The following is a 12,500-nucleotide window of genomic DNA, read 5'->3' as shown; positions in this document are numbered from 1 at the left end:
GCTACAAGAAGGTTATTCGCCACAACCCACTCGCTCATAACCTCACCCCGAGTGTGGCTCCGATATCCAGCAGTATGCCTGGATACCTTGCTGAACCACATCGGGGAGGTAGCATTCGCGTCAAGACACACGATGGCAGGAATGCTACTCTCAAGTAGTAGCACCGCATCAATGTATCTTAAGTAGGGCTCTAGAGGCTCGTCAGACTTGCAGTACAAGCTGACAACATTCATTCTGCCGAATTCCCCCTCGACACACACACATACTCCCCACTGTGATGAGTCAACTACTACACAAGAGTAGCTTGGCTCACACACAGCTACTGCGGCCTTGACTCCAAGGTCCGTAAAGACCCTGAAGCCCCCAGGAAGGCCTCTCACCACCCCATTGGTGGAGTATGGTTCCTGGAGCAAAGCAATGCCGCAGCCCCCCTCCGACATACACGCCCCCAATTCACACATCACGGCATATGACCCCTGACAGTTCAGTTGATATAGCTCAACCATCAATGTCTAGCGTTCGCACGGGCAACAATGGCACAGTACACCGGGCAGACAGTGGACATCATTAGATGTCCGGCTGGCTTGCCCTTAAATGCACAGTTGCGACAATGCGGGGCATTGCCACAACCTGCACTCCTGTGTCCTTCTTGCCCGCACCTACGGCAGACATCCTTCTTGGCTCTGCATTCTGCCACCCTGTGATCAAACCCCATGCATCGGAAGCAGCCGGGCGTCAGTTGGTCTGGCCGTACCCGGAAGGAAAACCACTTTATGTAGCAACGACCTGCTTCCAGGAGGGCGGACATTAGCATGTCCGTTCCCTCAAGGACAACATTCGTCACCCCATCGGGGCTGACCTTCCAAGGACGGCTGATCATCCTCACATCCTTCTCACGGCACCCAGGGCTGAACTCCTTGAGGTTCAACCGGAACAACTCTCCCATGAAATCCTCAGGGGAGATCTCCGTGTGAACCCCCTGGACCACAACCCTAGGCCCCAGCTTCCGACGTATGCTCACATCGAGCCCCACTTCGGAAAACTTGGCATTTTTTGCCAAGTTATCCCTCTCGGCAACGGATGGGGTGCGAATAATCGCACCTCCATCCTTCAACGGGCGCACCTCGTGCACCCTAACCCCCATGGAAGGCCCAACCTCCTTTACAACTTTCTTGATCACCTCCTTGGAAGTAGTGGGGGTTTTACCCCTTACTACGACCGACCAGGTCTCAACTGGCTTGGGCACCGGCAACGCAGGCAACACAGGCGCAGGCGCCTGAGGTGCCGGCATCGACGCTGCACCAGCCAGCGCAGCTCCAGCCGTCCTCCGAGGTGCTTCCTCCCTGGTAATCTTCGTGGCTTCTAGTTGCCCACGAAGATGGGCTATCTCCCCCACCATTTCCACAAAGAGTTCCTCGAACTCCAAGGAGTACCCCAGGAGGTCTTTTGCAACACTTTTCGGGACGCCGTCCATGTCTATGACGGCTCCACTAAAGGCCGTCACAATGGACTTGAAGCGCCCCATAAACTGCACCGCAACTTTCTTGCGTTCGGCATCCCCACCGATCGCACCCAAACCTTTCAGGGAAGCACCCAATTCCCCACGGATTTCCTCCAAACGCTTCCCTGCGGGACCTAATTTTTCCCCCGTCTTCCGCCCCTTGCGCCCACTCCCAATCTTTCCGCTTTCGGAACCACCCTCGCTTCCACTCACCTTTTCAGGTACCTTTGAAGATACCTTCTCCACCGGAACCGCTGCACCTCCAGCGGTCTTCTTCTTAGAACGGGGAGGAGACCGCAAGATCACCTCCTCCTCTCCGGACGTCGTCTCGTCCATTGCCGACGATGGCACCGCCGACCCGCTTGGAAGAGAGGTGTTCGCCCTCTTCCTCAACCCTTCTGATTTGGGCATTGCCCAACTCTCCACCACTAAGGTTGCCGAGTTCGCCGTATAAAGGCCTCCCGAGCAACAACAAAAACTGGGTCCCTTTTGGGCGACGGCAACTACTGCACGGCAGGAGTGAATCCCGCACAGGCACGCACACAGCGGCTGCACCTATCGGCGAGCCAAAGCAAAGCGCGAGGGCGTAGCCCACAGCGCCAACCAAAGGTTTGGCAAAGGCCACCACCAATGCCTTGCCGGACAGAACACTGTTCCCCGAACAAGGACGGGTCGACCAAGGTGGAGCTAACGCCGAGCTCGACCGCAGGCAAAAAACACAACACGCTTTGGTCGTAGCACCTGCACAAGGTATTCAACCTTGGCGCAGTACTGTACCCACGCACAAAAGAGGACGCCCTTTTTACTGTTGCCAAATATGGCAATATAGCGGCACGACTACCTAGTGTACACGCACTCAACGAACCCACGCCGAAAAAATAACAGCGCGACACTACACCGACGCCAAGGATTAACGGCACGCGCCAAAAGCCACGCCAGAAATTAGCGGCACACAAAAGTTGTAAACAACTTGGTATAGCGGCACTCGCTTGAGCGTCCCACAATATACCAACACAACACACTTGTACACAATGTACAGCCACGCGAACAGTGGCGTCACTAGCACAACCTTAGTCACTTGAGCAATTGCTCGTAAACAACGTACCGCTATGGTACAGCTACGCGCAAAAGCACCACGCCGAAAAATAGCGGCACGCCCGCAAAAGTTGTAAACAACTTAATGGAAAATTTCCAACGCTGTATCTAGCAGCACTCACAAACACGCACTCTGTGTCTATAGCACGGAGTATATTGGCACTCACTGGAGTGTCCAACAACACTACCGTACGGCACTTTCAATTATTCGTAAACACTGTACAGCTACTACAAAGTAGCGTCACTCGGACAACGGCACTCACTAGCGCAATAAATTGTAAACACTGTACCGCAATAGTACAGCCACAACAATATAAGCGTCACTCGCACAACTATAACACTACCGGTTATCACACGCGGATATAGCACACAGGCACACAGCGAAATCGCAAAAATAGCACACAGCGCACGGCACGTCCGTTCAGCTCAGCAGTCACACTGCGAATGAGTGAGTAGATAGGGACAGTAGGAATCTCGTTAATCCATTCATGCGCGTCACTAATTAGATGACGAGGCATTTGGCTACCTTAAGAGAGTCATAGTTACTCCCGCCGTTTACCCGCGCTTACTTGAATTTCTTCACTTTGACATTCAGAGCACTGGGCAGAAATCACATTGTGTCAACACCCGTTAGGGCCATCACAATGCTTTGTTTTAATTAGACAGTCGGATTCCCCAAGTCCGTGCCAGTTCTGAATTGATTGTTAATTGATAATCGTTATAATTTAAAAGGAATATATATCGAATGATATAATTCCTTAAAAATTTTAGCAAGAAAGTTCCACAATTGGCTACGTAACTACTATCCGGGGAACAAGAATCGTAATTCTCTATTTACCCAGAACGAGTACATAAACCATGGTATTGCTTCCCAATCAAGCCCGACTATCTCAATCTTCAGAGCCAATCCTTATCCCGAAGTTACGGATCTAATTTGCCGACTTCCCTTACCTACATTATTCTATCGACTAGAGACTCTTCACCTTGGAGACCAGCTGCGGATATTGGTACGGCCTGTTGAGAAGTTTGCGTGACCCCACCATAAATTTTCAAGGTCCGAGGAGAAAATATCGACACAACAGTAAATGTCATGCTCTTCTAGTCCATCTACCATATCTCTCTTCGAAAGACTTCCATGGTAGTACGACTATAAAACAGAAAAGAAAACTCTTCCGATATCTCTCGACGGCTTCTTTATGGTCGTTCCTGTTGCCAGGATGAGCACAAGGCCCATTTTTAATAACAAACGGATACTCAACAGGTTACGGAATTGGAACCGTATTCCCTTTCGTTCAAAATAATTCAAGTATTTTAATTATTTTTAAATATATTTTTATTAATATTTTTTTTTATTAAAAACTTGAAAATTTTCGGCTTTCGCCTTGAACTTAGGACCGACTAACTCGTGATCAACCACTGTTCACACGAAACCCTTCTCCACTTCAGTCCTCCAAGGTCTCATTCGATTATTTGCTACTACCACCAAGATCTGTACCAATAGCGGCTCCATGCAGGCTTACGCCAAACACTTCTAAGCACACTATTGTACCCTCCTACTCACTAAAGTTTCAAAATTTATAAATCAATCGAAATTGTTTTATAAATCATCTACTTTAGCGGTAATGTATAGGTATACAACTTAAGCGCCATCCATTTTAAGGGCTAGTTGCTTCGGCAGGTGAGTTGTTACACACTCCTTAGCGGATTACGACTTCCATGTCCACCGTCCTGCTGTTTTAAGCAACCAACGCCTTTCATGGTATCTGCATGAGTTGTTAATTTAGGCACCGTAACATTACGTTTGGTTCATCCCACAGCGCCAGTTCTGCTTACCAAAAGTGGCCCACTGGGCACATTATATCATAACCTCAACCTTCATATCAAGAAAGGTGAGGTTCTTACCCATTTAAAGTTTGAGAATAGGTTAAAATCGTTTCGACCCTAAGGCCTCTAATCATTCGCTTTACCAGATAAGATTATTTTATATAATTTTTAAATGCACCAGCTATCCTGAGGGAAACTTCGGAGGGAACCAGCTACTAGATGGTTCGATTGGTCTTTCGCCCCTATACTCAATTCTGACAATCGATTTGCACGTCAGAACTGTTTCGGTCTTCCATCAGGGTTTCCCCTGACTTCAACCTGATCAAGTATAGTTCACCATCTTTCGGGTCACAGCATATATGCTCAAGGTACGCTCCAGTTAGAGGTATAAATAATAATAAATTATCATTATACATAACTATATGGAACGCCCCGGGATTGAATTAATTGACTATTTATTAAAAAATAGACTAAAAATTAATCCCATTATATTTAAGTTAAGTTAATTATGCCATTAAGTTTAATATAACTCAATGACTTGCACATATGTTAGACTCCTTGGTCCGTGTTTCAAGACGGGTCCCGAAGGTATCCTGAATCTTTCGCATTGTTAATCATATAAATGCATACAAATAAATATTAATATCATAGATATTAAATTTTTTGTAAAATTCAAAAAATGAATTTTAGCATTATATATAATAAAATCTATCAACACTTTATCAAATCATTAGTATTTATTTTATGTTAATATGCTTAAAAAGCAAATTAATTTAAATAAACTTAATATCACCAATGATCTTTTGATAAATACTTTATTATGTTAATAGATTACAATGTCCTTATATGAAAAAAATGCACATTATTTTTTTAATTATTTAATGATGAATTTTTCATAATGGATATTCAGGTTCATCGGGCTTAACCTCTAAGCAGTTTCACGTACTATTTAACTCTCTATTCAGAGTTCTTTTCAACTTTCCCTCACGGTACTTGTTTACTATCGGTCTCATGGTTATATTTAGTTTTAGATGGAGTTTACCACCCACTTAGTGCTGCACTATCAAGCAACACGACTCTTTGGAAATATCTTTCTAGTAATCATTAACGTTATACGGGCCTGGCACCCTCTATGGGTAAATGGCCTCATTTAAGAAGGACTTAAATCGTTAATTTCTCATACTAGATATTAAGATATTCCATACACTGCATCTCACATTTGACATATAGACAAAGTGACTTAGTGCTGAACTATTTTCTTTTCGCTCGCCGCTACTAAGAAAATCCTTGTTAGTTTCTTTTCCTCCCCTCATTAATATGCTTAAATTCAGGGGGTAATCCCATATGAGTTGAGGTTGTTTTAATATTCTTTTTTTATCTTCTCACAATTTAATAAAAAAAATTATATCATCTTTTCATCTCTATTTTTCTTTTCTCCTTTTATATATTGTAAATATATAAAAATAATAATAATGTAAAATGAGGCAATCCTAGAATAAAAAATTTAATTTTTATGCTAGACATTCCTCCTTTTAATTACATATATAAATTATTATTTTATATATATATATATAAATAATATGAAAATTTTTTGTAAAGAATACTTAGATTCAATATTTTCATCATTTCATTTTATTTGAGAGGATTTTTTTTTTAAAGAATATATAATAAATAAAATTCATTATATATCTTTATTTTTTTTGCTATTAATATTATGAATTATTTAAAATCCAATAATATACACATTTGCTTAAATTCAATTATTTTTATAAAAGAATAAGCAACTTATTTAGCATAGTCTTACAACCCTCAACCATATGTAGTCCAAGCAGTACTTTAAAATTGAATTTAATGTACATAACAGCATGGACTGCGATATGCGTTCAAAATGTCGATGTTCATGTGTCCTGCAGTTCACACGATGACGCACAGTTTGCTGCGTTCTTCATCGACCCATGAGCCAAGTGATCCACCGCTTAGAGTATTTTTTTATTTATTTTTATTTATAACAAATGTCAATTTTTTTTTGCATATATTAATTGAAAGAGTAAAATTAAATAATATTAATAATATATAAATTGATTTTCTTTCAATAATATATATCAAATATATTTAACTCTAAACATTTTTATTAAGTTGCGAATGTCTTAGTTCAACAATAATACAGTGGTGGTATTTATTATGATTCAATTATTTTGTATTTTTTTAATCATTTTATGTATATATATAATAATATAATAAATATATACCACTTTTGTTATTGTGAACAAATTAACTTATCATTCAATCAAATGAATAATAAGTACAACTTTTTATTTTCATGTTTAAAGGTTTTTAAAAGAAAAAAATAAGAAAAAACATTACAAAATGTACCATCATATATTATATTTAATATGATATAATTGATGGATCACAAATTGAATGAAAAAGAATAAAAAGAATTATGGATTCAAAATAATTATATAAATTTTTTTTTTTTTTTCTTTTTTTTTTTTTTTTTTTTTTTCTTTTTGTTCGTTTGTTTGCTTGTCTGTTTGTTTGTTTGTTTGTTTGTTTGTTTGTTTTTCTTACGGATATGGAACACAATAATGATCCTTCCGCAGGTTCACCTACGGAAACCTTGTTACGACTTTTACTTCCTCTAAATAATCAAGTTCGGTCAACTTTTGCGAAACAACCGTGACACACGAGGCGTCACAGTGATCACGTCCGGAGACCTCACTAAATAATTCAATCGGTAGTAGCGACGGGCGGTATGTACAAAGGGCAGGGACTTAATCAATGCGAGTTAATAACTCGCACTTACTGGGAATTCCAAGTTCATGTGAACAGTTTCAGTTCACAATCCCAAGCATGAAAGTGGTTCAGCGGTTTACCCGGACCTCTCGGTCTAGGAAATACACGTTGATACTTTCATTGTAGCGCGCGTGCAGCCCAGGACATCTAAGGGCATCACAGACCTGTTATTGCTCAATCTCGTTACTGCTAGACGCAATTTGTCCATTTAAGAAGCTAGTGTCCTTATAATGGGACAAACCAACAGGTACGACTCCACTTATATAAACACATTCAAACACTTGTACATTCAAGATGTACGCATGAAAGAAGGCTATATAAGTTTCAACATCATAATCCTGAAAGCATCTATTTAATATATTTGAGTCTCGTTCGTTATCGGAATTAACCAGACAAATCACTCCACGAACTAAGAACGGCCATGCACCACCACCCATAGATTCGAGAAAGAGCTATCAATCTGTCTTACACGCTTATGTTCGGACCTGGTAAGTTTTCCCGTGTTGAGTCAAATTAAGCCGCAGGCTCCACTCCTGGTGGTGCCCTTCCGTCAATTCCTTTAAGTTTCAGCTTTGCAACCATACTTCCCCCGGAGCCCAAAAGCTTTGGTTTCCCGGGAAGCGACTGAGAGAGCCATAGTAGTAGCTACACCCAATTGCTAGCTGGCATCGTTTATGGTTAGAACTAGGGCGGTATCTGATCGCCTTCGAACCTCTAACTTTCGTTCTTGATTAATGAAAACATCTTTGGCAAATGCTTTCGCTTAAGTTAGTCTTACGACGGTCCAAGAATTTCACCTCTCGCGTCGTAATACTAATGCCCCCAAACTGCTTCTATTAATCATTACCTCTTGATCTAAAAACCAATGAAAGTAGAACAGAGGTCTTATTTCATTATTCCATGCACAAAATATTCAGGCATTTGGAGCCTGCTTTAAGCACTCTAATTTGTTCAAAGTAATTGTACCGGCCCACAACAACACTCGATGAAGAGCACTGAAGTAGGTTTAAATAGGAGGAATATATAAAAAATACATTGTATTAATTATATATAAGAACTCCACCGGTAATACGCTTACATACATAAGGTAATGTACATACCACAATATATAGTTGTACTACCCGTATGAAGCACAAATTCAACTACGAACGTTTTAACCGCAACAACTTTAATATACGCTATTGGAGCTGGAATTACCGCGGCTGCTGGCACCAGACTTGCCCTCCAATAGGTCCTTGTTAAAGGATTTAAAGTGTACTCATTCCAATTACAGGGCCTCGGATATGAGTCCTGTATTGTTATTTTTCGTCACTACCTCCCCGAACTGGGAGTGGGTAATTTACGCGCCTGCTGCCTTCCTTAGATGTGGTAGCCGTTTCTCAGGCTCCCTCTCCGGAATCGAACCCTGATTCCCCGTTACCCGTTGCAACCATGGTAGTCCTAGATACTACCATCAAAAGTTGATAGGGCAGACATTTGAAAGATCTGTCGTCGGTACGGGACCATACGATCTGCAAGTTATCTAGAGTTCAACCAATTTAACGATCAAATGATCGCTTGGTTTTAGTCTAATAAAAGCACACGTTCCATAAGGTCCGTGTTTATATTGCATGTATTAGCTCTAGAATTACCACAGTTATCCAAGTAACTGTTAACGATCTATGGAACCATAACTGATATAATGAGCCTTTTGCGGTTTCACTTTTAATTTGTTTGTACTTAGACATGCATGGCTTAATCTTTGAGACAAGCATATAACTACTGGCAGGATCAACCAGAATAATATTTTTATTTATATATTTTTCTTTGTTTTTCATATTTGAAAATTTCATAAATTACGGTGTATATAAAAAGTAAAGGGGCGACCCCCCTTTAGCTTTTCTTATCAAAATTCAAAAACCGTTTTTTATGAAAAAGAATTTTCGTTCTCTATATTATATATTTTATATAAAAATATAAGAACGATATTTCTTCTTAATATTTGCCAATTTTCAAATAATTTATCATTCTTAATAACATTTTACTTTTTTTTCAAATGCATTTTTAATGTAATAATTTCATATATTACATAATTTTTCTCTTTGAATTGAAATTAATAATTTCATAATTCTATTTTTTAATCATAAATATATATGATTGAAAAAATTTTCTCCTCTTTTCCTTTGTTTAAAATTTAATTTTTCTTATAAATTTTTGTTTTTCTTATTTTTTTCTCTTCATCATCTGTTTAATTTCCTGTATTTATACAAGAAACAAACAGTTGAGGATAATTTCTATGTAATGCTAGTATAGAATATAAAATTTTGAATTCAAAAATTTATTTCTATTTAAACTAACTATAGAAAACCAGGAATAAAATACAATAACACCAATATGCCATAACATGTTAGTATAGAATATAGATTCTTCATATATGTATATATATTCGAAAATTTTTTCTATTTAAACTAACGTATGGAAAACCAGGAATAAAATCATAATATTACCAGTTTAATATGGCTCAAATTCGAGTTTCATATAGTTATGATTCGATTTATATGCTTCAATATCATTGGTTAGTTAACTTTTGATATTTTCATATTATATCACATGCCTTCACCGTGAGTGTTTTTTGCCATGCACACCTCACATTGTCAAAAATGTATGGGAAAAATTCATTTCAATACATTTCAGTTTGATTTGAAATGTCTTTATTATATATTTTAATGGCAATATGCCAAGGTTATATTCCATAAAATGTTAGTATAGAATATAGATTCTTCATATATGTATATATATTCGAGAATTTTTTTCTATTTAAACTAACGTATGGAAAACCAGGCATAAAATCACAATATTACCAGTTTAATATGGCTCAAATTCGAGTTTCATATAGTTATGATTCGATTTATATGTTTCAATATCATTGGTTAGTTAACTTTTGATATTTTCATATTATATCACATGCCTTCACCGTGAGTGTTTTTTGCCATGCACACCTCACATTGTCAAAAATGTATGGGAAAAATTCATTTCAATACATTTCAGTTTGATTTGAAATGTCTTTATTATATATTTTAGTGCCAATATGCCAAGGTTATATTCCATAACATGTTAGTATTAGAATATAGATTCTTCATATATGTATATATATTCGAAAATTTTTTCTATTTAAACTAACGTATGGAAAACCAGGCATAAAATCACAATATTACCAGTTTAATATGGCTTAAATTCGAGTTTCATATAGTTATGATTCGATTTATATGCTTCAATATCATTGGTTAGTTAACTTTTGATATTTTCATATTATTTCACATGCCTTCACCGTGAGTGTTTTTTGCCATGCACACCTCACATTGTCAAAAATGTATGGGAAAAATTCATTTCAATACATTTCAGTTTGATTTGAAATGTCTTTATTATATATTTTAGTGCCAATATGCCAAGGTTATATTCCATAACTCTCTATTTAAACTAACGTATGGAAAACCAGGCATAAAATCACAATATTACCAGTTTAATATGGCTCAAATTCGAGTTTCATATAGTTATGATTCGATTTATATGCTTCAATATCATTGGTTAGTTAACTTTTGATATTTTCATATTATTTCACATGCCTTCACCGTGAGTGTTTTTTGCCATGCACACCTCACATTGTCAAAAATGTATGGGAAAAATTCATTTCAATACATTTCAGTTTGATTTGAAATGTCTTTATTATATATTTTAATGGCAATATGCCAAGGTTATATTCCATAAAATGTTAGTATAGAATATAGATTCTTCATATATGTATATATATTCGAGAATTTTTCTCTATTTAAACTAACGTATGGAAAACCAGGCATAAAATCACAATATTACCAGTTTAATATGGCTCAAATTCGAGTTTCATATAGTTATGATTCGATTTATATGCTTCAATATCATTGGTTAGTTAACTTTTGATATTTTCATATTATATCACATGCCTTCACCGTGAGTGTTTTTTGCCATGCACACCTCACATTGTCAAAAATGTATGGGAAAAATTCATTTCAATACATTTCAGTTTGATTTGAAATGTCTTTATTATATATTTTAGTGCCAATATGCCAAGGTTATATTCCATAACTCTCTATTTAAACTAACGTATGGAAAACCAGGCATAAAATCACAATATTACCAGTTTAATATGGCTTAAATTCGAGTTTCATATAGTTATGATTCGATTTATATGCTTCAACATCATTGGTTAGTTAACTTTTGATATTTTCATATTATTTCACATGCCTTCACCGTGAGTGTTTTTTGCCATGCACACCTCACATTGTCAAAAATGTATGGGAAAAATTCATTTCAATACATTTCAGTTTGATTTGAAATGTCTTTATTATATATTTTAGTGCCAATATGCCAAGGTTATATTCCATAACTCTCTATTTAAACTAACGTATGGAAAACCAGGCATAAAATCACAATATTACCAGTTTAATATGGCTCAAATTCGAGTTTCATATAGTTATGATTCGATTTATATGCTTCAATATCATTGGTTAGTTAACTTTTGATATTTTCATATTATATCACATGCCTTCACCGTGAGTGTTTTTTGCCATGCACACCTCACATTGTCAAAAATGTATGGGGAAAATTCATTTCAATACATTTCAGTTTGATTTGAAATGTCTTTATTATATATTTTAGTGCCAATATGCCAAGGTTATATTCCATAACTTTCTATTTAAACTAACGTATGGAAAACCAGGCATAAAATCATAATATTACCAGTTTAATATGGCTTAAATTCGAGTTTCATATAGTTATGATTCGATTTATATGCTTCAATATCATTGGTTAGTTAACTTTTGATATTTTCATATCATTTCACATGCCTTCACCGTGGTGTTTTTTGCCATGCACACCTCACATTGTCAAAAATGTATGGGGAAAATTCATTTCAATACATTTCAGTTTGATTTGAAATGTCTTTATTATATATTTTAGTGCCAATATGCCAAGGTTATATTCCATAACTTTCTATTTAAACTAACGTATGGAAAACCAGGCATAAAATCACAATATTACCAGTTTAATATGGCTTAAATTCGAGTTTCATATAGTTATGATTCGATTTATATGTTTCAATATCATTAGTTAGTTAACTTTTGATATTTTCATATCATTTCACATGCCTTCACCGTGGTGTTTTTTGCCATGCACACCTCACATTGTCAAAAATGTATGGGGAAAATTCATTTCAATACATTTCAGTTTGATTTGAAATGTCTTTATTATATATTTTAGTGCCAATATGCCA

At 37.3% G+C, this 12,500-nt stretch overlaps 1 non-coding gene and 2 pseudogenes across 1 annotated transcript; all 3 read right to left on the bottom strand.

Annotated features, from left to right (window-relative positions):
- Positions 1-2,997: 2,997 nt before the first annotated feature.
- Positions 2,998-5,778, bottom strand: LOC129251089 (large subunit ribosomal RNA; annotated as a pseudogene).
- Positions 5,779-6,223: 445 nt separating this feature from the next.
- LOC129250913 (5.8S ribosomal RNA) lies at positions 6,224-6,404 on the bottom strand (annotated as a pseudogene).
- Positions 6,405-7,006: 602 nt separating this feature from the next.
- On the bottom strand, positions 7,007-8,997 carry LOC129251054 (small subunit ribosomal RNA). Its single transcript, XR_008582889.1, has one exon. It is a non-coding gene; the product is annotated as a small subunit ribosomal RNA (ribosomal RNA).
- Positions 8,998-12,500: the final 3,503 nt, after the last annotated feature.

This window comes from Anastrepha obliqua, chromosome 6, assembly GCF_027943255.1.
Source record: "Anastrepha obliqua isolate idAnaObli1 chromosome 6, idAnaObli1_1.0, whole genome shotgun sequence".
In the NCBI taxonomy this organism is placed as follows: domain Eukaryota; kingdom Metazoa; phylum Arthropoda; class Insecta; order Diptera; family Tephritidae; genus Anastrepha; species Anastrepha obliqua.
Note: the sequence above shows the minus strand (reverse complement) of the source record. Positions and strands in the feature narration are given on the sequence as shown.